This window comes from Eubalaena glacialis, chromosome 16 (assembly GCF_028564815.1).
Source record: "Eubalaena glacialis isolate mEubGla1 chromosome 16, mEubGla1.1.hap2.+ XY, whole genome shotgun sequence".
NCBI classification, from domain to species: Eukaryota; Metazoa; Chordata; class Mammalia; order Artiodactyla; family Balaenidae; genus Eubalaena; species Eubalaena glacialis.
Window position 1 is genome coordinate 32,492,255 of NC_083731.1, and position 26,325 is coordinate 32,518,579.

Consider the following 26,325-nt stretch of genomic DNA (forward strand, 5'->3'; position numbering starts at 1 on the left):
TGCCCCGCGGCTCCCAAAGCGGCGTTGGCCATGTGTAGGTTATTTTGGGTGCCGCAGCAAGGTGGTGCAGGTGATCGGGAAGCTCCGCCGCGGCCGAGGCCGGGGGGCGGGGGCAGGGGTGGGGCGGGGTGGAGGTTCCGCGGACCCACCCCCCAGCCGGCGGCCCGGGCGCCGAGGCGAGGGCCGGGCAGTGGGTGTTGCCTTCTACCTCTGCGAGCGGGGAGGGGTTAGTTTCCCACAGGGGATTTCAACCATCACACTCAGAGCCCGCCTCCTAATCCTCGGGCGGAGCGGCTCGGGGGCCCCATTTTATGGCAATAAAGCGACTTAGCGCCTGCTGAGCGAGCCCCTCCCCGCCGCCGCCCCCGCCCTCGGCCCCACCCCGGGGCTCGCCCGCAGCGGCGGGGCTTTGTTTCGGGGGAGGAGGACCCGGAGCTCTTTTGTTTGGGGGTTTGGTGTTTTCACCTCCCCCCCACCCCGCTCCCCCCAACCCTCCCCCCCTCCGCGCCTCTCCGGTTTCCTGAGCTGCGGGCTGCAAGGGAGGAGAAGCGGCGTCTTGCAACCCCCTCGGCTGGGCCCCGGGGTAATTCGATGCGGGCCTGGCGAGGCTCCCCCCGCTAGACCCGGGCTCGCGTCTCGGCAGCCTCCACCCACCGGCCCACCCTACATTTAGCGCATCATGTGATCCGGGTAAGTCATTTGCAAGTACAACAGTTCCCTGGGTTGCCCCCCATTCATTTCCTGAGAACTGCAGAGAGCAGCTGAGAGGCTCTGCCCGTGCGTGTGCGTGTGCGAGTGTGCGTGTGAGTGTGCGCGGGTGACGCCGTGTGTGTGTGTGTGTGAGTGTGTGCGCGCGCGCGCGCGCGTGTGAGAGCGAGAGAGAAAGGGAGAGAGAGAGGGGGACTCTGTGTGAGGGAAAGAAAACAATTTCTCCTGCTCTGCAGCTTCTGTTCAGGTCTGTGCCGATTCCGTTTCTTATCAAAATAAACAACCCCCTCCTCTTTTTTTTTTTTTTTTGTGCCATCCCAGATCAGACCGTATTCTCTTAACATGTTTTATTTTCCTTCTGTCATCTGCTCAAGTTAAATCATTTTGGTTGGTCTGTGTTCGTAAAGGGGGAAAGTGTTGGGAAGCGGGAGGGGGGCCGAGGGAGGGCGATGCTACTGCAGAGCAAGTAGCGTCGGTTGGATTCGTGGAGAAGAAAGAAGGAGGTTTCTCTCCCCCCCCGCAATTTTTTTTAAAAAAAGAACTTATCAAGTAGCGTGAATTAAGCAAATGTTTTTCTACCCCTAGTGGAATTGTTGGTTGCAGTGCTTGCCTGACAGTTGCCAAGGATGAGAAATAAAACACCAGGGCTGAACTGGGGGGGGGGGGCTTGTGGAAGTAGTGTGCCCCCAGGAATAGAGCGAGTTGGGTGAAGAGCTGCCGCACCGGGCCTTGTGGGCTTGGGTGTGCACTGGAGAGAGCGGAGGGGAAGGGGTTAAGGCGGAGATGACACTGCTGGCATGAATAGTGATCCTGGTGCTACATTCATTATTGTCTCTGGTCGTAATGATGTGTAACTGTCACTTGCTACAGTGCCTGGTCCATGGAAGTAGCCAGGGACTGGCCCGTGGCTGTTATTTTCAATTACGGGGGGCCTGACCGGAGTTGACAAGGGGCAACTTTGCAGGGCCACCCGGGCCGGGAAGCCCGCGGAGCCGGCCTGGGAGCCACTTCTTGCCTTAAGAGGCTCGCTCCGAGGACTCGGACTTGACCTCCGCGACATTAGTTGGTGTTCGCGTTAGATGCTTCCCTACGGGGAGAATCAATCCTGCTTTTGTTGGGTAGAGAACTGCCTATTAGAACTTTGAAAACTTTTATCTTTGGGGAAAAGGGTGGGGTGCACTCAACAGTTCTGTTTCGAAGTGCATTTGAGGCAAATGCTTGGAAAAAGTACCAATTCCTTTGTTATATGCCCTGCAGCTTCCCAACCCCCTTCACCCTGCGCTTCGAGTTTTGCATACTTTAATAGTAACAGCCTTTATTCAGCTGATAAAAGCTGACTGTGTTGAGTTAAAGAGTATTAGTACAACGGAATGTGTAATCTGGATAAACAGTTTGTGTGGTTAGTATTGTCGGCTCTCTAATTTAACTGTACAGATGGTTTAAGTGTCGTGCTGTATGGATTGTTTTAAGCAATTCCACTGGCTAATAGAATCCTCAGCCGAGCACTCGTATATTTTATTTTAAATCAACTTTAATATTCTCTCAGTTTCCCTGTAACACCAGGGAGAGGGACAGCTCTATTTACGTTTAGTGCGTGTGCATCTAGTGGCTTCGGTAGACATCTGCCAATCAACGCACGTCATTCTGCAAATCCACCTAGACGCCTTCATGCCCTTTTCTTACTGGAGGATAGAGTTGTTTAGATAAGTTAACGCTTTGAAATAAATTTGGTGGCTTTTAACGGGCAGCAGCTTGTGATGGGGAATAGGAGTGGTCACTTTGAAGGGTGGGTGTATTCCATCTTCTAAGAAATGCTCTATGGAATTGGCATTCAGTAAAAACAATGATCCCTCACCTTAAAAAAAAAAAAAAGCCTGGTTGTGCTATTTGCAGACCTCATTCAGATGTTGTTTACATTTTTAAAAACCACATAGAAATTGGTTGTGATAAAGGGGTATACTTTTAGGCTAGAAAATGTTTAACTTTAGAAGCTTAGAAATAGGTTGTTGAAGGACAAACATTCGGTTGCATAAGTTACATCTTTATGGCTGCAGCCTGGTCAATTAGAGTAGGTTAAGCTCCTCCGAGTTGGGGAGAGAGGGTTTTGAACATACAAGAATTGACAGAAATTTGTAACGTAGTTAGGGAAGAGGTTTGTTATTTTTACCTTCTAATTCATAACTATTATGAAATATACTTACGCTGGTAAAAGTTGGGATGCTTTCACATGAAATTTTAATCATTTATGCACTAAATCTACTATAGCTGTGTGAGGTAAAGAAACATTCTTGAGGGGTTTCTGTTTATTTTTGAAGTGCTTCAGTTATTTATCTATTACTTAGTAATGCATATTTAAAAGAAACTTCTGTCAGCTAAACTTTATTTTGGAATGCGTTGAATTACTATTTACTGAATGAAAATTGTTGCGCTAATGGGCCCTTAATATTTTTTTTTTCTCCAGAAAATTCCTTTTCCACAACTGAATGTCATTTGGGAGAAAATTGGTCCTGGTATAGCATTTGAGACCTTGACCTTAGCAACTCTTGGCTGGCGCTTGTTTACTACAGCTGCAGCCTATGTGTGTACAGAAAGGGAGGGACTGCAAACAGTGGTGCGCTCTCTCTCCCCAGACCAAGGGAAAAACAAATCAGGATGCTTGCCGGTCATTCCGAAGAGCACCCATCAGGCATGTAATAGCATTGGTGTTCTGGTCGTTTTAAAAAAAATCTATGTCCCTCGGGGATTACTTTCTGGCCTCCTGGGAAAGGTAAACATGCACTTCAACAGACTCACAGTGAGTTTTAGATGTCATATCATGAAGCAGGCTGCTATCAACGTAATGAAATAATTTGTTCTTAAATATAGGTGTGTTTTCTATCCCCATAAAGATGACATAAGTGCTTAGGCCTCTAGGCCCATATGAGGGCATTTTGAACTCAAGCCAGTGTTGGTTAATCTGGAGTATTGAGTAACTTGACCAGCGAGGTGATGTTGTTAACTGGTCGAACATATAAACGTCTTGGATATTTTCATCATGGTACAAAATGGAAAGTGTGGAATTTCATAGTTCTGCAAATTAATATGAGACTAATCACATTAAATTGGGGGCGTCAAATGGTTTGTTTTCTTTATATTGTGAGAGTAACAGTCCTCTTAGTGTCAACTTCATAAATCTAGCTGTAGATGATCTGTGTACTACTACAAAGTAGTTTGTATTCTGCGAAACTGGAAGTGGCACAAAGTTATTTGAAAAGTTATTCTTTTTTTGGATAAATAAGTTTCCTCGCTTGTGCTTCCATGTTGATTAATGAACGAGAGCTAAAAATCTCCAAAGAGTTTTATTCAGAATCAACGCCATGGTTATCTTTTTCTTTTAGAAAACAACTTTCATTTTTGTAAATAACTACTAAAATAGATGGCAGTGGCTCACCTTTGTCATTTACATTTTGAAAATACCACGTGGTACTGGAGTGGAAATATCTGTATTTTTGCCCAGTGTTCGTTTATTTTCCATTTTAAAATTCACGTTTATTTATTTTTTCAGCCTACGCATTATGCACGCCTTTCAGTCTTAAGTATGGACAAAATGTAAGGGTGAAAATATTCAGATTAAATCCCTGGCAACACCCTATAACCACAGGCTTAAGTCATCCACCGCCACCAGGGCTCCCCACATCAAAAGGCAAGTAAACAGATGGACCTCCCCTGTGCCCAGAAGGGCAACAGCCTTAGGCTCTGTGAGACCTGCTTGGTTTCTAGATCCCAAGCCCTTCCAGAGAACTGTCTGACTTCAGCTGGCCAGAATCCATTGTCAGGCCCTAGAGCAGCGAAACCCCATCTGATGTCAGCTTTTGAGTTCTTGCGGTAGGGAACACATGCTGTGGATTAAATGGTTACTTTCTCTATATATTCTCAGTAATTATGTTACAAAAGGATTTTTCGCTTTGGGGTGTTTATTGTCATCAAAGTGGCTACTTGAGTAGTCAGTCCTGTTGCTGCATGAAAATTTGTTTTCGTCTGGCAGTAGATTATAGGATATTCACTCAAAGAATTCTGCTCTGGGATGGGCTTTCCTCCTGTCTTTTTTTCCAACTCAAAGTCATACTTTTAATTTTGTGGCTAATTGAATGGTATATATTTTTGAATTTTTACTAAAAGCATAGTAATTGGACTGGTCCAAACAGTGTTGCTTTTTAGGTACGGATGCAGTAGCAGAAAGCCCTTGCTGCTGTATTCTGGCGTGGAAGACGAGGGGAAAAACTACAGAGCTTTGGGGTAGTTTTCCCACCCCCATCAGAGGCCATAGAAGCTGCCACTATCACAACTTGTTGGCCTCCACAGCCAGGAATTGTGTTTCACGTGCTACATTCACCGTGCTTAACAGTATATATGGCTTTTCACAATAATTACTGGCATGATGTGTATGTATATACCATATATAAAAATATAGCCACTATTTTAGGTATGTACATATATATGTGTATATACATAGTATTTATATTTATGAATGTGAGTTTTTATATTCTCTACCTGTATAGGTACATACCCCATACATAAACCGTGTACGTTATGACCACGAATTATGGTAAAAAGCCCCCTTCCCACTTCCATAAAAAAGGAGAAGAACAGGCAGAGTTTGGTTTTTTCAAATTCTATGTTTAGTAATACTGTTTTCACTTTAGTTTAACAAGCAGACTTAAAACATGAAAACAACCCTGCCCCAAAGAAAACAAACCAACAGACTTAAATGACAACCAAGGTAAATGATTGTAAAAAATGAAATAAATAACTGTAAAGAAAACCTTCATTCATTTCATAATCGGGTGTCTGCTAAGATTATACATCCTGGAATCAGGACTGATTTAAGCAGAGATGTTGCAGTTTGAGCCTCGCTCTCTTGCTTACTAACTCTGGATGACCTTTGTTAAATTTCTTCACTCCTCTGAGTCTGTGAAATGGGAAAAATCATATGCAGTTTACAGGGCTGTGGTGAGGGTAAGATGAAATAATGTAGGTAAAAATCACTTTGTAAAACTGTAAAGTACTGGTGTGGCAACTGATTTGACAGGAAAACCACTACCTCCCCATCCCCCCCATCCCTAAAAGGGATGAACTTTCCAGCCTCTCAAAGTGAGCATATAAATTACGCTTATGGAGAAGGAATTTCCGAGTGTGGGTAGAAAACTCCTGGCAGTCAAAGGTCATGAATTCCATTCCTGTCTCACCAGAGATTTGCTCTATGACCTTGAGATCAAGTCACTCTTAAAAAAAGTTTTTATGTAGCTGGTATAAAAGTTACTGACTGTTAACATTTATATAATGCAGGTGAAGTATCTGAGCTTTTCCAAAGAAAAATACATGAAAATACAGTTTCCATGATCATTTATAGAAAATAGAAAATAAAGATCAGCAAGGATTATTTAGAGATTATAAACCTCCAGGCTACTTCTTCAGTGAGTCAACTGAAACCTCTATCGACTGGTCATTGAAAATGCCCTTAATGTTTTTTTTTTTATGGAATCATTAAATTTGTGCTGTTGTACTATAATTTAGAACAGCCTATTGAACTTCAAATCCCTAGTTAAGCCAAGATTCTGTTGATTAAGTTATGTCTGATTTATGGTTTAGTCTCTTGGTTAGACTCAGATGTTGTTGCAGTACAACACGTGAACTATGAAGGAAAGTAGATGATGGGGATCTTAAATGGGTATTTGAAAATTTATTGCACACATTTTTTTATATGCACACATTTTCTGCCGTGTACATTTTTTAAACACACACACATTTTTGAGAAAATTAAGAACAATAAGAGTTTACATAATTTCTCCCCAGCTACATTTTCTCCAGTTAAGAAACAATTGTTTTTCACACTCTGCACACTGCTATGCTTGCAGTAGCAAAGAAACAGACTCAAGCTAGCTCATCAATATAACTCTTTCCGTGTCACACATACACCTTGCCTACCTCCTGTTCATGTTACAACTATCACTGTAAACATCACCTTCTGTGGGACTCTTATTTATCATCCCTTGCTTGAAGAATACACCAGGTTCCAGCCTGTAATCTATGGCCCCTTAGCACACGATGTTCCTTCTGGTGTAATTGCTTGTTGATTTGTCTTGTCCCTTCCCAATAATAAGCCCCTTGAGAGCAGGAAATGAATCTTCTTCATAGTTACTTTCGTGGCTTCTAACATAGTGGCTGATCATGTAGTGCTAAAATACTTACTGAAGGAACAAATTGAGGAGTACAGTCCATATGACTATCCTTTCAGTAGCTAAGTGCCAAGTATCATGGTCATTTCCCCTTGCCTTTTCATCTCTAGTCAATATATTCATGTCTGTTAACCATTCCACAATTCACTACATTTTCCTGGAAATTTTTTTCTCCTTGCCACATGAAGCCTTGCAGTGGAGTTAAATACTACTGGATTTGAAACCTTAAGCTACTCAGTTTTTAGCCGTCTAACTGGGCAAGTTGCTTCTGCAAGTCTTGGTTTACTCATTGGTAAATAAAAACAAAAACAAGAACATATAATGTCAACATTGCAGAACGTTTTTGAGGATCAGAATTGTGGTAATGCCTGCAAAGCATCCAGTATATAGAACCTTGTACATACTTAGTGCTCAGTAAATATTAGTCTGCTCAAAAGGTACAAACTTCCAGTTATAAGATAAATAAGTACTAGGGATGTAACATACAACACAATAAATATAATTAATACTGCTCTATGTTATATAAGAAAGTTAAGAGAGTAAATCCTAAGAGTTCTCATCACAAGGAAAAAATTTCTTTTTCTTATGTTTTTGTATCTATATGAGATGTTGGATGTTTACTAAATTTACTGTGGTAATTATTTCATGGTGTATGTTATACTTTAAACTTACACAGTGCTGTATATCAGTTATATCTCAATAAAACTGGAAGAAAAAAACTTTCATCTCTTCCAGTATATTGATGCCTCTCTTAAAAGCAGCCACTGAGAATGAATAACAGCAACAAAACAGCTACTCTTTATTGTGCAGCTACTATAATACAGAAATTAGGCACTGTGCTTTTCATTTCTTAGCTTATTTATTTACTGTAAAGATTTTTTTGGGATGTGGGCCATTTTTTTAAGTCTTTATTGAATTTGTTACAATATTGCTTCTGGTTTATGTTTTTGGTGTTTTGGCTGAGAGGCATGTGGGATCTCAGCTCCCCGACCAGGGATCGAACCCACACCCCCTGCGTTGGAAGGCGAAGTCTTAACCACTGGACTGCCAGGGAAGTCCCTTAGGTTATTTAATATGTACTATTTAGTAAACAGGCATGTCTAGTTGACTTTCAAATAATTGACACTTTGAATACTCTATGTGGAGACCGCCGAAATACCTTTTGTACACTGGATTTTGACTTATGGACATCATCAGTTCATGAATGAATGCATTTTTTTAAGCTCTTGTAAGATGGGGCCACGTAACAGCCTTTCCCCTCCCCCCAGCCCTGATTCTGCCATTTTTGATAATAATTTCAAAAATTATTTGTGAATTTTACTGTTTTTTTGCCTTTCATTAACAAACTGAGTAGAAAAAGGGGAGAATGAAAATCTTGATTCTGGTTTTGAGAAACAGGGCTTATTATCCAGTTGAGACAAAGAAATCATTAGGTGTGCTGAAAACTGGTGAATCTTTATTGAAAGTGCTTAGTGGAGGTAAGCTAATGAATTATAAAAAATAATAAGATGACAGAACATACAAAATGCTATACATCTGTTTTTAATGACACTAATAGATTGTGTATAATTAAAGATTTTGTAATATTCCTTTGTCTCTGGGAATGGATGTCCTTTAAAATGTAAGTCTAGTCCCTTGACTTACACATATTTGAGTTTTGTACAAGTTTGCTGGAGTGCATTATATATTAGAAACATGAGATTCCTTCCTCCCTTCCTTTATTAAATATTCATTGAGTACATGTGTATGATATTATGGTTTCTATTTTATAGATGTGGAAACTGATTTTCACAGAGTAATGCCATCATTATCAATAACCAGTTAGCTTTAAAGCAAAGATTTGAAGACTGGAAAACCTTTGAACTGTCCTCTGTGTTACTCTTACCTCCCTTCAGCATTAAATATGCTATTCCAGTTAGTCTTATCGTAGATAATTAGAGCAAAAGAATGGGGGTATTGTACAAATAAATATTGTCTTTAGAGGCTGTTTTATTTGTAGATTATATTGATATACATTTACTAGAACACCTTTACTAGAATATTTACTTCAGTGTAGAAGCCAATTCTGTGTTTAAGAGACTTAATCCAAAAAATTATTTTAGGAGGCAACTGCTACAGGATGTTCAATAATGTTAATAGTAGACCAATAAATTCTGGCCAGTATGCATTCTGTTTGATAAAGCTATTAAAGTCAGAGGCATAATAAAATTAATAAAAAATATTATCTGTATAAAAAATGCCTTACTTTCTCATTGGACTTATGCTTATTTAGCTCCTACCATGTATCTGGAATTATATATGAAAATGGGTAGGAGATCACCAGTGAGCTGAAAATCAAGTAGGAGAGGTAAGACTTCTGTAGAAAATTATAATTCAAAGTAATTTGTGATACATGCATCAAGTGCTATAAGATGCTTAAACAAAAGGCAGGGGAGAAAAATTGCTCCTAGTTGGGAAATCAAAGGTTTCAAGGTTTCAGTGGCTAGGTGGCACAAATCCTTCATGGAAAAAGTTTTACGTTTTATAGAAAAGAAACAGCAAACCTGCAAGTGGAAGAGAGCAAATTAAAAATAGCTATTTTGGCATCTGTGGTGATTTCACACCTCTTTTTCTGTTATCTTTTAGAGCTGATGGCTTTATGGTGTTTTGGCAAACTTCTATCATTTGCTGCATCACCAGAAAATTTCCTTTTCCAAAAATAGATCCCAGGTTATGCTTGGCTAGTAGGGCACACAGTGTTACAGTGAATTTAGAGAAGGTTTATTTGGATAAACAAAAATAATGATGGTTGATTAATAAAAATTTAAAAGTACACTTTATATGAAGTTATCTAATAAAATTTTTGCATATTGCTGAAGAGGTTTGATATATGTTTTATTTATAAATGTTGGGAATTTTAGCCTTGACCAAAAGCCTTTACATATAGGAATAAAATCTTTTTTTTTCTATGTGAGAACAATGGAAGGGAAAACTTGAAAACTGATCAGTTTTACAGAAGGTCAGAGTCAGTTGAAGGGATATTTAGAAAGGAACTTTACAGTAGAGTGGTTGAATATTTAAAGAGTGATATCCTCTGGAATGTGCATTAGCTGTTCTGCTGTAGGTATAAATACAGGACACTTAAGCAAACACACGAAATACTTCATTTTGAGAGATTGTATAATAAGAAACAAATGAACTCTTAATGAGTCTGTAAAGAGCATTGATGGTATTTTTATTGTCCACTGAACTTTCTGTTGAGTATATTGGGACTATACCAAGGCTCCAGGCTGAAGCAGTTGTGTTTTATGTATAAGTAGCTTTGTAATTAAGACAGTTTAGAATACTTGAGAAGTAGGGGCCAGCAAAAAAAGAATTTCTTAGTGCTTGGTGGTTTACAGAGTGGTTTTAGTTTCATCCTGACAATCCTATAAGGTAGATTGGACACAGTGAAGGTAAAATAACTAGAAGGTAGCCAAGTCAAAACTAGAACCTTGATTTCCAACCCCAGTAAAATAATTTGTTCCCATTTCCTTCCACTGCTGTCTTCCTAACTTTCACTTAGTCTTAATAAGCCAACATTTTGAAAGTCCACATTGCGCAAAAGAGGTGCTGCTCAGTGAATATTATTGGATGAATTCTTATCTCCTTCCAAAACGTACTTTAAACGGGTATATAAAACCCCAAATATAACAGCTTGGAGAGATCAACCCAATTAATCCTAGAAGAGACTGTGCAATTGGAATGCATCCATACTCTGAAGAAAATTAGGGAGATGCTTCATCACTTGGCACATAGCAGGGCTTATATTAGGTGCTGAGAATACTAAGATAAATAGAACATGGGCTTTGTCCCAACGTATAGGCAGATTGGGGAAAAAGCAGCACAGTTAAGCCCAAAGGAAGGGCCATGCTAGTGTATTCTGCTTCAGTTTATTTTCTTCATATAGATCTTTTATGTGCCTAAAAATAATACACTAGATATTCTTAGATTTATGTTATAGTCTCTTTTAAGTACTTTCAGTCTTACTGGAAAACCTTTTTCCATTTAAACGTGGTTTTCTAAGTGTTTTCTCTTTCAAAAATGTATATTGCACATTTACTGTACATAAAATGTGTATATACATTTTAAAGGTATTATTTAATGTTTACAACCAACTCAAAGCTAGATAGTTATAATATTTACATGTGAATTTATTCTTACCTTTATGACTTAGTTTTTCAAAGGATTACCACTTAAGATCTATAGGAAATAAGCTGTGTTTTGCAGAAACTCACTTGTTGGGCAGGGTTTACAAATCTCTCTCTCTGATAAAAGTAGGTACACGTGTGGGGAGACTTTAAACTTGATTTTATAGTGAACTCCTTTCTCTTTTTTTTTACTTGGCTTCCCTTCTTCCTCTAGCCAACAATAGCATTATATTCCCTCATAACCCTCATCATAACTATCAGTATTATGTGTCTTAATATTTTTTCTCCATATCCATAAGTGTTATAGATGCATCTGCACACACGGTTTTTTGATCACGTTTGCAAAGATGAGATTATTTTTTGGAGACTTTTTTTTCATTTCGTCCTGCCTAAGGGAAATCCTTCCACTTAGCTGCAACAACTCTAATCCATTAAAAACAAAACTGTTGCATATATTGCAAGGTATGGTTATTTTATAGTCTAACTGTTAACTTACTGATGGGCAATACTTTGTTTCCAGTTTTTGCTACGAAAACCAATATTGTAATAAATATCTTTATATTATAGACTTCTGGGATCCATCACCAGGGTGGCATTATTGATTCAAAATGTTACCACCAGCAATGCAGGGCAATACCCTTTCCCTTAAACTCCATCAGCAATAGATGACACTTTTCTAGTATGATAGTTGTGTAGTGGTATCTCGTTGTTAACTTCAGTTATTATTTCCTGACTTCTAGTGACCTGGAGCATCTTTTCCTGTGTTTGTAGGTAAATTGGTATTCTTCTAAGTGTTGCCCTTTATTCTTTGTTCATTTTTCTATTTGGTTATTGTCGTTTTGTGGGAGTTATTTATATATTACAGCTATTAACCATTTGTCTGATGCCTGCATTGCAGATAATTTTTTCAAAAACTAATCTTTGGTCTCTTGTCTGTTTAAGAAGTATCTTTTGATATGTTAACATTTAAATTTTAAAAAAATTTTATTTATTTATTTTTGGCTTTGTTGGGTCTTCGTTGTTGCGCGCAGGCTTTCTCTAGTTGCGGTGAGCGGAGGCTACTCTTCCTTGTGCTGTGCAGGCTTCTCATTGCGGTGGCTTCTCTTGTTGCGGAGCACGGGCTCTAGGCGCGTGGGCTTCAGTAGTTGTGGCATGTGGGCTCAGTAGTCGTGGCACACGGGCTTAGTTGCTCCGCGGCATGCAGGATCTTCCCGGACCAGGGCTCGAACCCGTGTCCCCTGCATTGGCAGGTGGATTCTTAACCACTGCACTACCAGGGAAGTCCCTAAGATTTTAAATTTTAATGTAATCAGTTTTTTTCCTCTCTGTTTCTCTGGTTTACTGTTTTTGTTTTATGTTTTTAAAAGACTTTCTCCATTGATAAAATAGACATGTAATGTCCTATACTTAGATTTAATTTTTCTTTCCACTTTGATCTTATCTTCAGTCCATTTGGAATTTTTAGTTGTATATGTGGTATGAGAGGGGAGGGAGGGGGTCCACTTTTACTTACTTTCAGATGCATATCCAGTCCATTGTATCAGAACCATTTTTAAGGTAATGTATCCCTTTCCCAGTAAATGTAAATTACACAGTTGTTTTCGTATATCCTATGATAGTACTGGGTTGTTTTTTTTTTTAACATCTTTATTGGAGTATAATTGCTTTACAATGGTGTGTTAGTTGCTGATGTATAACAAAGTGAATCAGCTATATGTATACATATATCCCCATATCTCCTCCCTCTTGCGTCTCCCTCCCACCCTCCCTATCCCGCCCCTCTAGGTGGACACAAAGCACCGAGCTGATCTCCCTGTGCTATGCGGCTGCTTCCCGCTAGCTATCTGTTTTACACTTGGTAGTGTATATATGTCCATGCCACTGTCTCACTTCGTTCCAGCTTACCCTTCCCCCTCCCCATGTCCTCAAGTCCATTCTCTACGTCTGCGTCTTTATTCCTGTCCTGCCCCTAGGTTCTTCAGAACCTTTTTTTTTTTTTTTTTAAGATTCCATATATATGTGTTAACATGTGGTATTTGCTTTTCTCTTTCTGACTTACTTCACTCTGTATGACAGTCTCTATGTCCATCCACCTCACTACAAATAACGTAATTTCGTTTCTTTTTATGGCTGAGTAATATTCCATTGTATATATGTGTCACATCTTCTAGTACCAGGTTTTTTTTCTTTTAAAACTGATTTTCTTAGATATTCTCAGACATACAACTAGGGTTCATATCTTAGGAATATTGTATTCATTGTTCACCTCCCCCGGGCAAAAGATACATAAAAACCCTATTGTGATTTTAATTGCACTAAATTTATATATAATCTGGGGACAATTAATATTTTAATGTTATCTCTATTTCTAATGTTATTTCATTTTATCATCCCAATTCAAAAATATGGTTGTCTTTTCATTCGTTCAATCTTATTTTTTATACTTCAAATAGATTTTAATATATTTTTGTAATGATTGTTTCTTCTTTAATTAAATTTAATTGTAAGTACATTATAGGTTTTTGGCTATTTTGTATCTATTGGGATAATATAATTTCTTTTTTTAGTTTGTTGATACAGTGAATTAATTGCACTGCTTAAGTTTTGAACGTTGTACCAGACATTCCTTATTCCTTGTATAAGCCTTACTTGGTCTTGATACATTATCTTATTATGTATAGCTATATTTGATTTTCTAATATTTTGTTACGAATTTTTTAAAAGTTAGCTTTTATTCTTGTAGTGTCTTTATCTGATTTTTCTTTCAGGGTATTTGTAGCCTCCGAAAATAACTTGGGAAGTGTTCTGTCCTGTTCTTTTTTTGGGATACTTTGTGTAGAAATGGTATTTTTTTCTCCCTTGGAAGTGTGGAAGAATTCACCAGAGAATTCATGTGGATTTAGAGGCTTATTTTTCTTTCTAGGAAGGTTTTCAATTTATTTAATGCATATAGGGCTATTCAGGTTATAAATTAATTTTTGAGTGAACCTTCTTAGTCTGTGATTTTGAAGGAATTTGGCTTTTTATATGTTATAGAGTTTATTGGCATAAGGTTGTTCATATTACCTTATTCTTTTAATATTTGTAGGATCTGCACTGATAACACTTTATTACTGATTTTGGTGACTTGTGACTTTTCTATTTTTGTCTTGATCAGTTTGGCTAGAGGTTTATCAATTTTATTGATGTTTTGAAAGAACCAGCTTTTGGTTTTGTTAATTTTTTCCTCTAGTATTTTACTTTTTTCTAATTCATTGATTCCTGATCCTTATTATTTTCTTCTTTCTGCTTGTTATAGGTTTACTTTTTTCCTTTTGTAGTTTCTTAAGATGGGAACTTAAAATATTGGTTTGAGACCTTTTTTTCTTATGTAATGTATGTAATGCTATAAATTTTACTCTGAGCTCTGTTATTTTACATTTTTATTCAGTTCAAAAGATTTTCTAATATCCATTGTGATTTCTTCTTTGATCTTGGATTATTTAGAATTATGTATTTTAATATTCAAATACTTGGGCATTTTTGAGATCTATTTCTGATATTGGTTTCTAGTTTAATTCCGTGGTTTTCAGGGTATGTATGATTTTGGGTCTTTAAAAATTTGCTGAGATTTGTTTTATGGCTCAGAATGTGGTCAGTATTGGTGAAGGTTACATGTACAATTGAAAACAGTGGATCCTGCGTTGTTGGGTAGAGCAGTCTATATGTATATTAGACCTGTATCCTGCAATTGTCAGTTTGGAAAGTTGGTTAATGTTCTTCAAGTCTTCTACATTGTTAACTGATTTTTTTTTTGTCTCCTTGTTCTGAAGGTTTTTGGGAGAGCAGGATTTAAGTATTTAAATTCAACTGAGAATTATTCTAATTCTCTTTTCAGTTCTATCAGCTTTTGTTTATGTATTTTGAAGCTCTGTTATTAGGTGCAAACAAATTTAGGATTGTTATGTTTTCTCCATGAATTGACCCCTACATCACCAGTTAGTATCCCCCTTTTTCTAGTGTAGACAACGTATAATTGGGTGTTACTGTTTTTAATACAATCTTACTATCTCCAACTTTTACTTGGAATCATTTGATTATTTACAGTAAACATTTTGATTGATTAGGTTTCTATCTACTGACTTGCTATTTGTTTTCTATTTGTCTCATATGTTCTTTGCTATTAATTTCCTGCATCTTGCCTTCTTTGGGCTTGATTATTTTTTAATATTCTATTTTATCTTCACTTTTGGCTTATTAATTACAGCTCTTTGTTTTATATTTTTAGTGGTTACTCTAGGGTTTACAATATACATCATTAACTTCTCACACTTCCTGTATGATGTCAGAATTTTACAATGGTATACTGGCGTTTTTTCCTCTCACTTTGCCTATGCTATTTTCTTAATATATTTTACTTATACACGTTATAAACCATAATTTCCTAGATAACTATTTTTGCTTTAAAGAATCAATTACGTATATATACATATATGTATATTTTATGTGTGTGTGTGTGTGTGTGTTTACTGATGTCTTTTCTAGTTCCAGCGTTCTTTATTTGTTTGTTCTAAGTTTCTATCTATATCATGTTACTTTTGCCTGAAGAAATTTCTTTAGTATTTCTTGTAGAGCAGGTCTGCTGGCAATGACTGTTCTCGGCTCTTGCTTGTCTGAAGAAGTCTATCTGCCTTTGCTTCTGAAATATTTTATTTGGGTTTTGAATTCTAGGCTGACAGTTTTCTCCCCATTCCTTTAAAGATATTGCTCTATTATCCCATAGCTTACATAGTTTCTGAGAGATGTCTTTTATTATTCTGATTTTTGTTCTTCTATAAGTAATATTTCTCTTTTTCTCTGGCTGCCTTCAGAATTTTTTTTTAAACTTTTTTTTTTACCTTTGGCTGTGAAGTGCATAGGTGTGTTATCATTTGTAATTGTCCTGCTTGGGGTTCTCTAAGCTTCTTTGATCTGTAGCTTATTGTCCTTCCTAATTTTTCACCCATTATCTTTTTGAATATTTCTTCTGCCTCCTTTCTGCTGCTTCTTGTGGACTATTTTGACAAGTACATTAGTCTAATTGATATTGTTTCATAGGTCTTGGATTCTCTGCACTCCCCCCTTCAGTTTTCAGTCAGAATAATTTCTATTGATCTGTCCTCAAATTTACTAATTCTTCCTGTTGTGTCTAGTCTTTTGTAAGCTCAGTGAAAGCATTCTTCATCTTTGAGATAAAGTAATTTGTCTAGTATTTTCATAGAACTTAAAAAAATTTTCCACATCTTTGCTGACTTTTTGTTTATTCATGTTGTCTATCTTTTTCTCTAGATTTTTAAGCATCTTAATTACAAAGTCTCTATTTGATAGTTTCAACATCTCTGCCGTCTCAGGGTCTGATTATGTTGATAGCTTTATCCCTTGACATTGAGTATCTTTTCTTGCTTTGTTTTGGTGTCTTGTAATTTTTGATTGGCTGCATGACATTATGTAAAAGAATAGTACATAGTGAGATAAAAAGTTATTATGCTAAGACGTGGACGTGCCTCTTATTCTGCAAGGTGTTAGTGTCTGTCGAGGGGGGTAAATGAATCAGTTTGTTCAGTATATGTGCTGAGTTACTGCTTTGTTGTTGCTAGTGAAGTGTCATATCACCAGAGACTTCAAGTTCCTCCAGGAATGCATTGCTTTACCTGGAGACTTCTGTGAGACCTGGAGTGCCACAGAATTTTTCTTCTCAGTGTTCCTGCTATACCCTCAACTTTCCGCTACTCCTGAACTCCAGTGACACAAGGGACCCCTTTCTGTGCTTTTTGCTTCTATCTTGGAAGTAGTCTGGGTGAAGTTGTGGATGGATGAGTGTGTGGGGTCTCAGTTTCCCTACACCAGATGCAGTTTTAGGCTGGCCTGGATGACTATGTCTGAGCTGGGACTTTGTCAGCATGTCTGTCCCTTTCTCTTGTGGTAGCCAAACTGCCTTGTGTCAATGGTAGGCTTTTCTGCCAGTGAGTTTTCTATTCTTACGTAAGTATGGCTGATGTCTTCTTTGTATCACTGTAGAATTGTGGGCCTCAGTGAGTTTCTTGCCTTACCCCAGGAGCAGATGAGTTTTACCTAGTGTTCAGTGCAGGGCAGTTGTGTTCATGATTTTTGTTTCTCACCCAGCGGCTGCTATCCTTTGAACCTCGGAAGAGGGCTAGGCAGAGGGTCTCTCTCTCTCTCCCAGTGGCAGATAACTTCTTCTCCTCCTCTAGCACAGTCCACCTTTGCCTGGAGGGAGCAGGAGTATTTACTGTCCCTTTCTCTGTGGCAGATGGCTTGTGCTTCATTTGATGTTAGAGTCTTGGATGAAGCCAGTTTTTATGCTTGTCCCCCAGTGGTAGCTGATCCCTACCTGCATGCCAACACTTCCAAGAGTAGCTCTCTTAGGTCTCCTGTTCTTTTTCTAGTCTTTTGTCTTAGCACCTGGAGGAGGATTATGCAGAAGAGTAGGTGAGTGGCTGTGGCGTGTCCTTGCATCTGGGGCTTCCTGGGATACTAAGTGACTTTGCTAGCCCACATTTAGCTTTTAAAAATTTATTACAATTTTAGTGGTTTTATATTGCTTAAAAATTAAAAGAAAAATTTTAATTGTAGTAAAAATAAAAACACCTAACATAAAATTTACCATCTTAACTATTTTTGAACTCACAGTTCAGTCATGTCAACTGTATTCACATTGTCGTGCTTCACATCTCAAACTTTTTCATCTTGCACAACTGAAACTCTGTACCCACTGAACAGCACCTCTCCATTACCCCCTCTCCTGGGACCCTGGCAACCACCCTTCTGTTTTGTGTTTCTTATCAGCTCTTCTGACTGTTCACTCTTCTTCCATTATCATGGCCAAAGGCAATTCCTATTTCTCTATGAAGGGCCAGTCCTATGAACTGGAACCTAGTTCACCTGGTTGCCTTGTGACTTAAACTTTTTGGTCTCAAAAACATCATGAATTTGTAGGGTATTCATCTTACATAAGTATTTTCTTTCTATATCTGCTTAGCTTAAATGTGCTTAGATTTCATTCTTTTCTTTTCCTCTGGTAATACCTGTTGGACTGTGTGTGTGTGTGTGTGTGTGTGTGTGTGTAATCTACTGATGGAAAATTTTTTTTCTCCTTTAGTTGACTGTTATCAAGCATTGGAGGATTTGCTAGTATTGAACTATCCTTGCATTAGGAGCAAACCCTTTTAAAAAATAATTTATTACTTTTTATAACTTTGCTTGATTCTATTTGATAACTTGGAAAGATATTTAGAATATGTACATCTGTATTCACAAGTGAGATTGGTCTATAATATTTTTCTTGGTGCTGAATCAGATTTTTGTATAATAATTTTGGTGGATACATAAATTAACTTAGAAAGTATTCATGTCTTTCCTTGCTCTGTAATTGGAACTGTCTCTTAAAGGCTGATACTCAGGTGTGAACCACTGGATCATAGTTGTTTTTTTTTTTTTTATGTTACCCCAGTGGTACATATGTAATCTTTTTTCCAATTTCGTCTGTATATCTGTCCATTAAAGTTTTCAGCTTCTTTTTGGATCAAGTTTTGGCTAGGAAATATTTCATTTGCTTTTTAAAATTATTTATTTTATATTGAAATATAATTGACATGTATTACATTGTATTAGTTTCAGGTGATTTGTGAAATGATTACCACAGTAAGCTTAGTTTACATCTGTCACCACACATAGTTACAATCGCTTTTTTCTTGTGAAGAGAACTTTTAAGATCTACTCTCTTAGCAACATTCAAATAATCTGATACCTTACTGTTAACTGTAGTCAGCTTTACATTACATCCTCAGGACTTACTTATTCTATAACTGGAAGGCTGTACTTTCTGACCACTTTCACCCATTTTGCCCACCCCCATACTCAGCCTCTGGCAACCACCAGTCTCTTCTCTGTATCTGTGATCTCTGGATATCTGTATGTACCCATTTGCTTTATAAGCTTTTAAATTTGTTACCTTGGGATAACATGTATTATAGTATTCCCTATGCATAATTACATTTCTGCTGTAACACACTTTTTTCTTATTCCCAATATTTTTTTTTTTTTTAAACTGTTCTCTCCATAAATGGTCCATGTGTTGCTTTGCTGTTTTATTATTTTTCTTTTATAAAAATTCTTTTGGTTTTTTAAAATCATTTCTACTCTGTTTTTTCCTTGTTTTCTTTCTCATGACTTTTTGCTTATATTTTTTCAATTCTCTGTCCTCATCTATTTCTTTTTGCTTTGTCTTTTTTTCAAAAAAAAAAAGAAAAAAACCTTTAACTATGAAGGCATTGACATTAGAAATATTGTTCTGAATATATCCTTTGCTATATTCTATGTGTTTTTATTGAGGAATTACTCCCCTTTTCATTGTTTTTAGATAGTTGGTAATTTTATTTCTTCTTTGAATCAAGAATTTCTAGGAATGTGTTTTTAAATTTCTGATTATTATTTTTAGGTCTTCAATTTTGTATTTCCATCTAAATTTTGATTTACATTCAGAGATTGTAATCTGTAAAACATTCTCATTTTTAAATCACTAACATTTTTTTTTTAATGTCTAAGTATATGATTTACTTTTATAAATATTCCCTAGAGATTTGAATAACGGTATCTTCTCTATTGAGGAATGTGATTTTCTGTTTTTCATCTGCTACATTGTTTGTTGATCTGTTTCAAATTATTTTATGTTCTAACTTACATCTGTTCTGTTAAATTTGATTAATTCAAAAAGTGTGGTGTATTGAGTTTTACATTCTAATCATATTTTTACATCTTCATTAAACTTAAAATTTATTTTTTGTTATTTTAAATTGTTGTGAAATATAAGTGACATAAAACTTAACCATTCCTCTCCCCATAGCCCTTGGCAATCACCACCATACTTTCTGGTTTTTTGAGTTTGACTATTTTAGATACCTCATATAACTAGCATCATATATTATTTGTCTTTTTATGTCTGGCTTATTTCAATTAGCATGATGTCCTCAAAGTTCATCTATACTATAGCATGTGTCAAGATTTCTTCTTTTGAGATTGAATAATATTATGTTGTATGTATGCTACATGAACATGGATGTTTGAATGTCTTTTGAGTCCCTGCTTTAAAGTCTTTGGGGTATATAACTGGAAGTGGAATTGCTGTATATTGTTGTAATTCTTCGTTTAATTTTTTTGAGGACTTGCTATACCATTTACCACAGTAGCTACACCACTTTGCATTTTCATCAGCAGTGCAAAAGGGGTCCAGTTTCTCTGATCCTGGCTAATACTTGTTATTTTCTGGACTTAAAAAAAAAGCCATTCTGATGGGTTTGAAGTAGCATCTCATTGTGGTTGTCATTTGCATTTCTGTAATAATTAGTGATGTTGAGCATCTTTTCATGTGCTTACTGACCATTTGTGTATCTTTGGAGGAATGTCTAAGTCATTTGCCCATTTTTTAGTTGGATTTTTGTTGTTGTTGAATTGTAGGATTTCTTTGTATATTCTGGGTACAAACCTCTTATCAAATACATGATTTGCAAATATTTTTCTCCCATTCTGTGGGTTGCCTTTTCACTCTGTTGATAGTATCCTTTTGATACACAAAAGCTCTCAGTTTTGCTTTAGTGCAGTTTATCTGTTTTTTCTTTTGTCGGCTATGCTTTTGGTGTCATATCCAAGAAATCATTGGCAAATCCGTTATCATGCAGCTTTTCTCCTGTGTTTTATTTTAAGTTTTATAATTTTATGTCTTCATTAAATTTTGGTAGATTTGCTTGTATATTTACCTGTGTATTGTTAGGGACATATAACTCCATGACTCTTTTTAAAATTATCCTTCTTTTTTGTATTGAATGCCTTTAAAATTGAATTCATCCTAGGCTGATGTTAATACTGCCATTCCTGCTTTTCTTTCTGAGAGAGACTTAAAATACATCTGATTTTACTGTACTAAATGACTTATTCTGTCATTAACTTTTCCTTTTTAATTTTTGTTTGTTTTATAATATAAAGTAGTGTTTTTTTCAGCATTTTGTTTTTTCTTGTACCCATTTTATTATCTCAGCTTTTTAATAGTCACATTAACATAATAACTGTCCCTGTGTTTTTCTTAATTATGATTTTTTATTCATTTCTTCATACTTTTGTGAATTTAATCAAATTGATATTTATAGTCTTTTATTTCCTACATGACCCCCATCAATTTGGAAGACATGCTTCACTGTGCTGTTTGACTAATAGTATTCCAACCCCAACTTCATGTTTATAGCTCGTGTAGTGCTGATGTGTGAGAAAGAAAATGCACCATTTCCTTAAGACGACTCTGTTTGACAAAATTTTTTTTTTTTTTGGTAATGTACTGCCATTGCCAGAACATTTTAGTAACTGATATACAAATCTCTGGTGTCTACAGTGTGAAGGGTCCCCTCTTAGATGTGATGCCATTGGTTGCCTGTTGCTTGCTGTGATAAGAGTTAGGAAATAACTTTTCCACTACGTCTTACAGCAAGGTGCTTGCCATTTTTCTTAAAGTCTCTCCTTTGTGAGTTTTCATTATATCGGCACCCTGATATCGTGGAGTACTAGGGATGTTTTATTCTAAGGTTAGGCGTCTACGGACACATTGTGCTGCTAGCACTATTTTCATAATTTGCTAGAGGTTTCTATTTTAAGAGTAGTCTCATGGATCTCTTCAAACCTTGGGCAGAAAAATTACTTTAGCCCTAATTTAGTTCTAAAAAGATTTGAGATTGTTATCCCAGTTTCTAACCTTAACTTGGAAATCATAACAATCTTTGATCTCCATCTAGTTAAAATATTTTCTGAGAAGTCTTGTTGTGAAATCATAAACTGTGTACTGGGAACAATCACAGTCATGAAAATCAACTAATTCTCACTGAGCATGTATAATGCGCATGGGGTTGCGTTTAGATCTTGCCTTAGTTTGGTTGGGCTGCCTTAACAAAATGCTGCAGACGCAGTAGCTTAAGCAACACAGATTTATTTCCTCACAATTCTGGGTACTGGCAGTCCCAGACCAGGGTTGGTCTGCAGTGAGGACTTTCCTCCTGGCTTGCAGATGGCCATCTTCTCCCTGTGTCCTCACATGACAGAGACAGTGTGCACTGGTGTCTCTTCTTATAAGGACACCAGCCCTATTGGATTAGAGCCCTACCTTATTTAACCTTATCACCTCCTCATAGGCCATATCTCCAAATACAGTCACACTGGGGGTTAGGCTTCAACAAAAACATTTTGGGCAGACACACACATTCTGTCCATAACAGACCAAAAGCCTAAATTCTCGAAAAATAAGGCTTTAGCTCTTGGTTAAGTTTCCTATCAGAGTGAGTTGTTAATAGTTTGACTTTCAACCACTCAAGTAAAATTACACATTCATGTCCTTATGTAAGTAATTTGAAGAGATCAAAACCTCACCCAGAGAAGGTCTTTGTAAAATTACCATGTGAACAATTATGTTGGTTTGTGAGAAAGGATATATAACTGGGTTTTTTTTCCTCAGAATAAAGATATGGTCTCCAAAGATTTGTTGTTGGCCCTATGTAGAGTAATTCTTAGGGATTAGCAAGAAAATACTGCTTCGGCTTCTGGCTGTGCCTCAGTGGTTGCTTTTCAAGCAGGACATTAGCAAAGAAGGGAACAAAGTAAAGGCTATTCTTTATCCATTTTTCCTCTTTTTGGGAAGATGTTTATTTCATTTGGATCTAAGGCAAGAAAACACGTATTTACTGAATGCCTACTGCAGTGGGTTGAACGGTGGCTCTCAAAAAGATTTGTCCATTTCTGAATTTGTCAAACATGTGAATGTTACCTTATTTGGAAAAAGAGTTTTTGCAGATGCACTCAAGTTAAGGACCTTGAGATGAGGTCATTCTGGATTACCTGGGTGAGCCCTAAATCCCATAAGTGTCCTTACAAGAGTCAGAAGAGAGGAAGGCAGTATGAAGACAGAGGCAGGTATTGGAGGGATGCCGCCACAAGCCAAGAAACACCATGTAATGCCAGCAGCCACCAGAAGCTTGAAGAGGCAAGGAATAGATTCTCTTCTAGAGCCTTCTGAGTGGTGTGGCCCTGTCACCACCTTAATTTTGGACTTCTGGCCTCCAGAAGTGTGAGAGCGGAATTTCGGTGTTAGCCACCAAGTTTGTGGTAATTTGTTAGGGCAGCTTCAGGAAACTAATCCCTACCCCACCCCCCTGCCATGGGGAAGGCATTCTGCTAAATGCTAGGGGTGCAGAATTGAGCAAGACAAGGTCCTTGTCACCAAGAAATTAACGTTTTTTGAAATGTAAACAAAAACCTAGTAAAACATTACAATAAATTGTGTAGTAAAAGTTCGTGCAGAGTGTACCGAGAGCATTGAAGGGTACAGCTAACTTTGCTAATTTGGAGAGTTTGGAGATTCATTGAGGATGAAACTTTCCATCTGGGTTTGAATGAGGAGTAAGAGTGTGCCTGGAAGAAAGGGGATGAGGGAGAAACGTGTGGGAAATATCCTGTCCTGCTCCTTTAACCTCCATCTGGGAGACAAGCACCCCATCTGCAAGCTCAGTATTTTCAAGTATTGAGAGGAGAGCTGTTTCTTGAAGTGACATTGTCAACTTGAAGCCGCCGGGCTCGAGTAGTTTGTCTCTGTGATAAATGTAAAAGATATTTAAAAAAATCAGTCCCTCTGGCAGCTCAGAGAGTAGTATGAAGTCAGTGTCCTACGTGTCCTGAGGCCACAGTTATAAAGACTCTCTATGCTCTGTGATTGGGGGTCTGCAAACTTTTGCATCAAGAGCCAGAAAGTAAATATTCTAGACTTTGTTGGCCATGTAAGGTGTCTGGGGGTGTGTGTGTATATTTGTATATATACTTATTTTTCCAAACACACACACACACACATATATATATGTTTACAGCCATTTTGTGTGTGTGTGTGTGTGTGTGTAGATATAAAATAACTCTTTAAAAATGTAAAAATTATATTTGGGGAGCAGGCCTTACAAAAACAGGTCATGGGTTCTGTCTGGTCTGCTAACTCTTGTTCTATGATATAATAATACCTTAAATTAGGGGTCTTTTTTTCTTTCAAAAGGAGAGTCAAGTATTTCTGCTGTAAAGAACAGATATTAAATATGAACAGCTTAAAATCTGAGCCAGGGTATGATTGATTGAACTTTATAGCTTTCTAACCTCAAACAAAGACTGAACGAGTGTAGAAACGGCCAGATAAATGCTTAAGTTTTATTTAATATCTTTGCCTTTTGTTTTATAAATGGAACTTAAAAAGTATATATTTCAAAGATCCGAAAAGAAGAGGAAGCGTGCCATCTTGATGATTTCTTTAATAATACCACTTTAAAAGACTACATTTCTGTTTAGTAACTGACAGCACTTTTAAAAGACCATTTCTTTTTCGTGGCACAGATGTTTCTCTATGTGAGATGTATTGTACTTTTCAAGATGCTTCAACAAGGTTGTGTTCTTTAGGATGAATGATTAAATGGACATTTCAGATCATCTTGTGAAAGGACTTTATTATTAGATTGTCTTCTCTTTTTTCACTCACAGCTCCTGAAGCATCCCAAACAAAGTGCTTTTATCTTTAGAAGCTATCAACAAATTATTGTTTTAAATTCTTTCAAGGTAAGCTGGTATAGCTACCTCAGAGATGACTTATTTTTAGTTCCAACAAAACTGTTGCAAATTAGGTGTTATAAAAACATTATACTGAGCTTAAAATGAAAAGAATATTAAGGATATTTCAAAAGCTGTCTTACAGCTCAGACTTTCTTTCAGACTATAGTACAGTTCCCATTTGTTCTTCTTTCCTGCACTGAGTACATAGAATTCAGTTGAATCAATACAGATTTCTAAAGCAAAAGGTAATTTTGGATACAAATTATAGAAATCAATTTCAAATACAGCATTAGAATACTTAGTAGTCAGTCTTGTGCTTCATGTGGTATTCATATCCTGTTTCTAGGGTACAAACCCCTCCCCTACCAACACCACCAAGTCCTAACCTCAGTCTTCTTCTTCTTTTAGCCATTATCTCTCACCCTTTCCTTCTTTCAGAGGAGAATACCAAGTCAATTAAATTCAGAGCAACTGTGATGTAGTTGGTGAAATCTGGCAAAAAGAATTAGAATCCTATTTCTTCCAGGGCCTGTTGAGTTATTTACACCCACTCATCTGTAAAACGGGGACAGCGTTTATTCTGCATTTGTTGAGAGGATTACAGAAGTTGTGTGCAAAGTTTCATCACAGTGCTTGGCACAGATATGGCCAATAGATAGTAGTACATATTATTCTTAGACAGTGTTCTACTCTCCAATCTAGAGGAAGAGAGAGAGAACACATTGAATAACTTGTAATGTTAAAGCTGTGATAAGAACTGTAGTAGAGGGAAGTAATGGTAATTCCTTCTAGAGGTTCTAAGACGCTCTGTAGAGGGATGGCCTGTGAGCCACACCTTGTTGGGTGGGTTGCTTTGAATGGGTGGAGGGAGAGGAAAGGGCTGTCTAGACACAGGAAGCAGCTTGAGCTCAGGGTGAGGCAGGAAGTGCTGGGTGTGTATAGGGCTGAGGTCCACTGTGGCTGATTTAGCCCACAGCAATGCTTTCTTTGGAAATATACAATGCTTTCAAAAATTTAAGCCAACGGAGTAACCTGAGAGATTTCACTTAAATCTACTTTTCCAATTTTTCTTGAAAAATTTGTTTACAACTGTTGGTTGAAGCTTATCACCATTTCTTAGCCTCACATTGTTTTAATTAATATATTTTAGCATTTTAATATAGCTCAAATCTTCTTCCATTATTTTCAAAAATGTCTTGGTTACTATTGCTGCTTTATTCAGTGTGTTCTGGTAGGCGATCTCTGTTGGCTTGGATTGATATTTTTGTCATGTTAAGGAAGCATTCTTTTCTTTCTTCACTAAGAATTATCATTAAGAATAGACTTTGAATGTTAAGTGTTTTGGGGCATGTTATATTATGATTTTTCTTTTTGACATGTTGATGCTTTGCATTATAGTATGTTTCTTTTCTATAGTAAATTAGTAAGTGTCCCATGTTTTTCTGTACTCTAGAGCATCAGAATGATCTTTGCTTTTAAAAGTTACTGTAAAATATATTACCTATTCTTTAAATGTTGAGAAACTTCATGTTTGTATCTATCTTTTTAAAATAATTATTTGGTTTTTTTCCCCCCTGCAACCC

The 26,325-nt window shown here is 37.2% G+C and overlaps 1 protein-coding gene across 3 annotated transcripts in view; it reads left to right on the forward strand.

Moving 5' to 3' along the window:
• Positions 1 to 293: 293 nt before the first annotated feature.
• The window catches only part of KLF12 (KLF transcription factor 12), a 450,322-nt gene continuing 424,290 nt past the window's right edge, over positions 294 to 26,325 (forward strand). Inside the window, exon 1 of one of the 3 annotated variants that reach the window (XM_061170610.1) lies at positions 294 to 690. The gene's annotated coding sequence lies outside the window, so the exon portion shown is untranslated. Of the gene's footprint in view, positions 691 to 859; positions 956 to 26,325 lie in introns of those variants that run through there. The other 2 variants (XM_061170611.1, XM_061170612.1) reach the window with 2 other exon arrangements.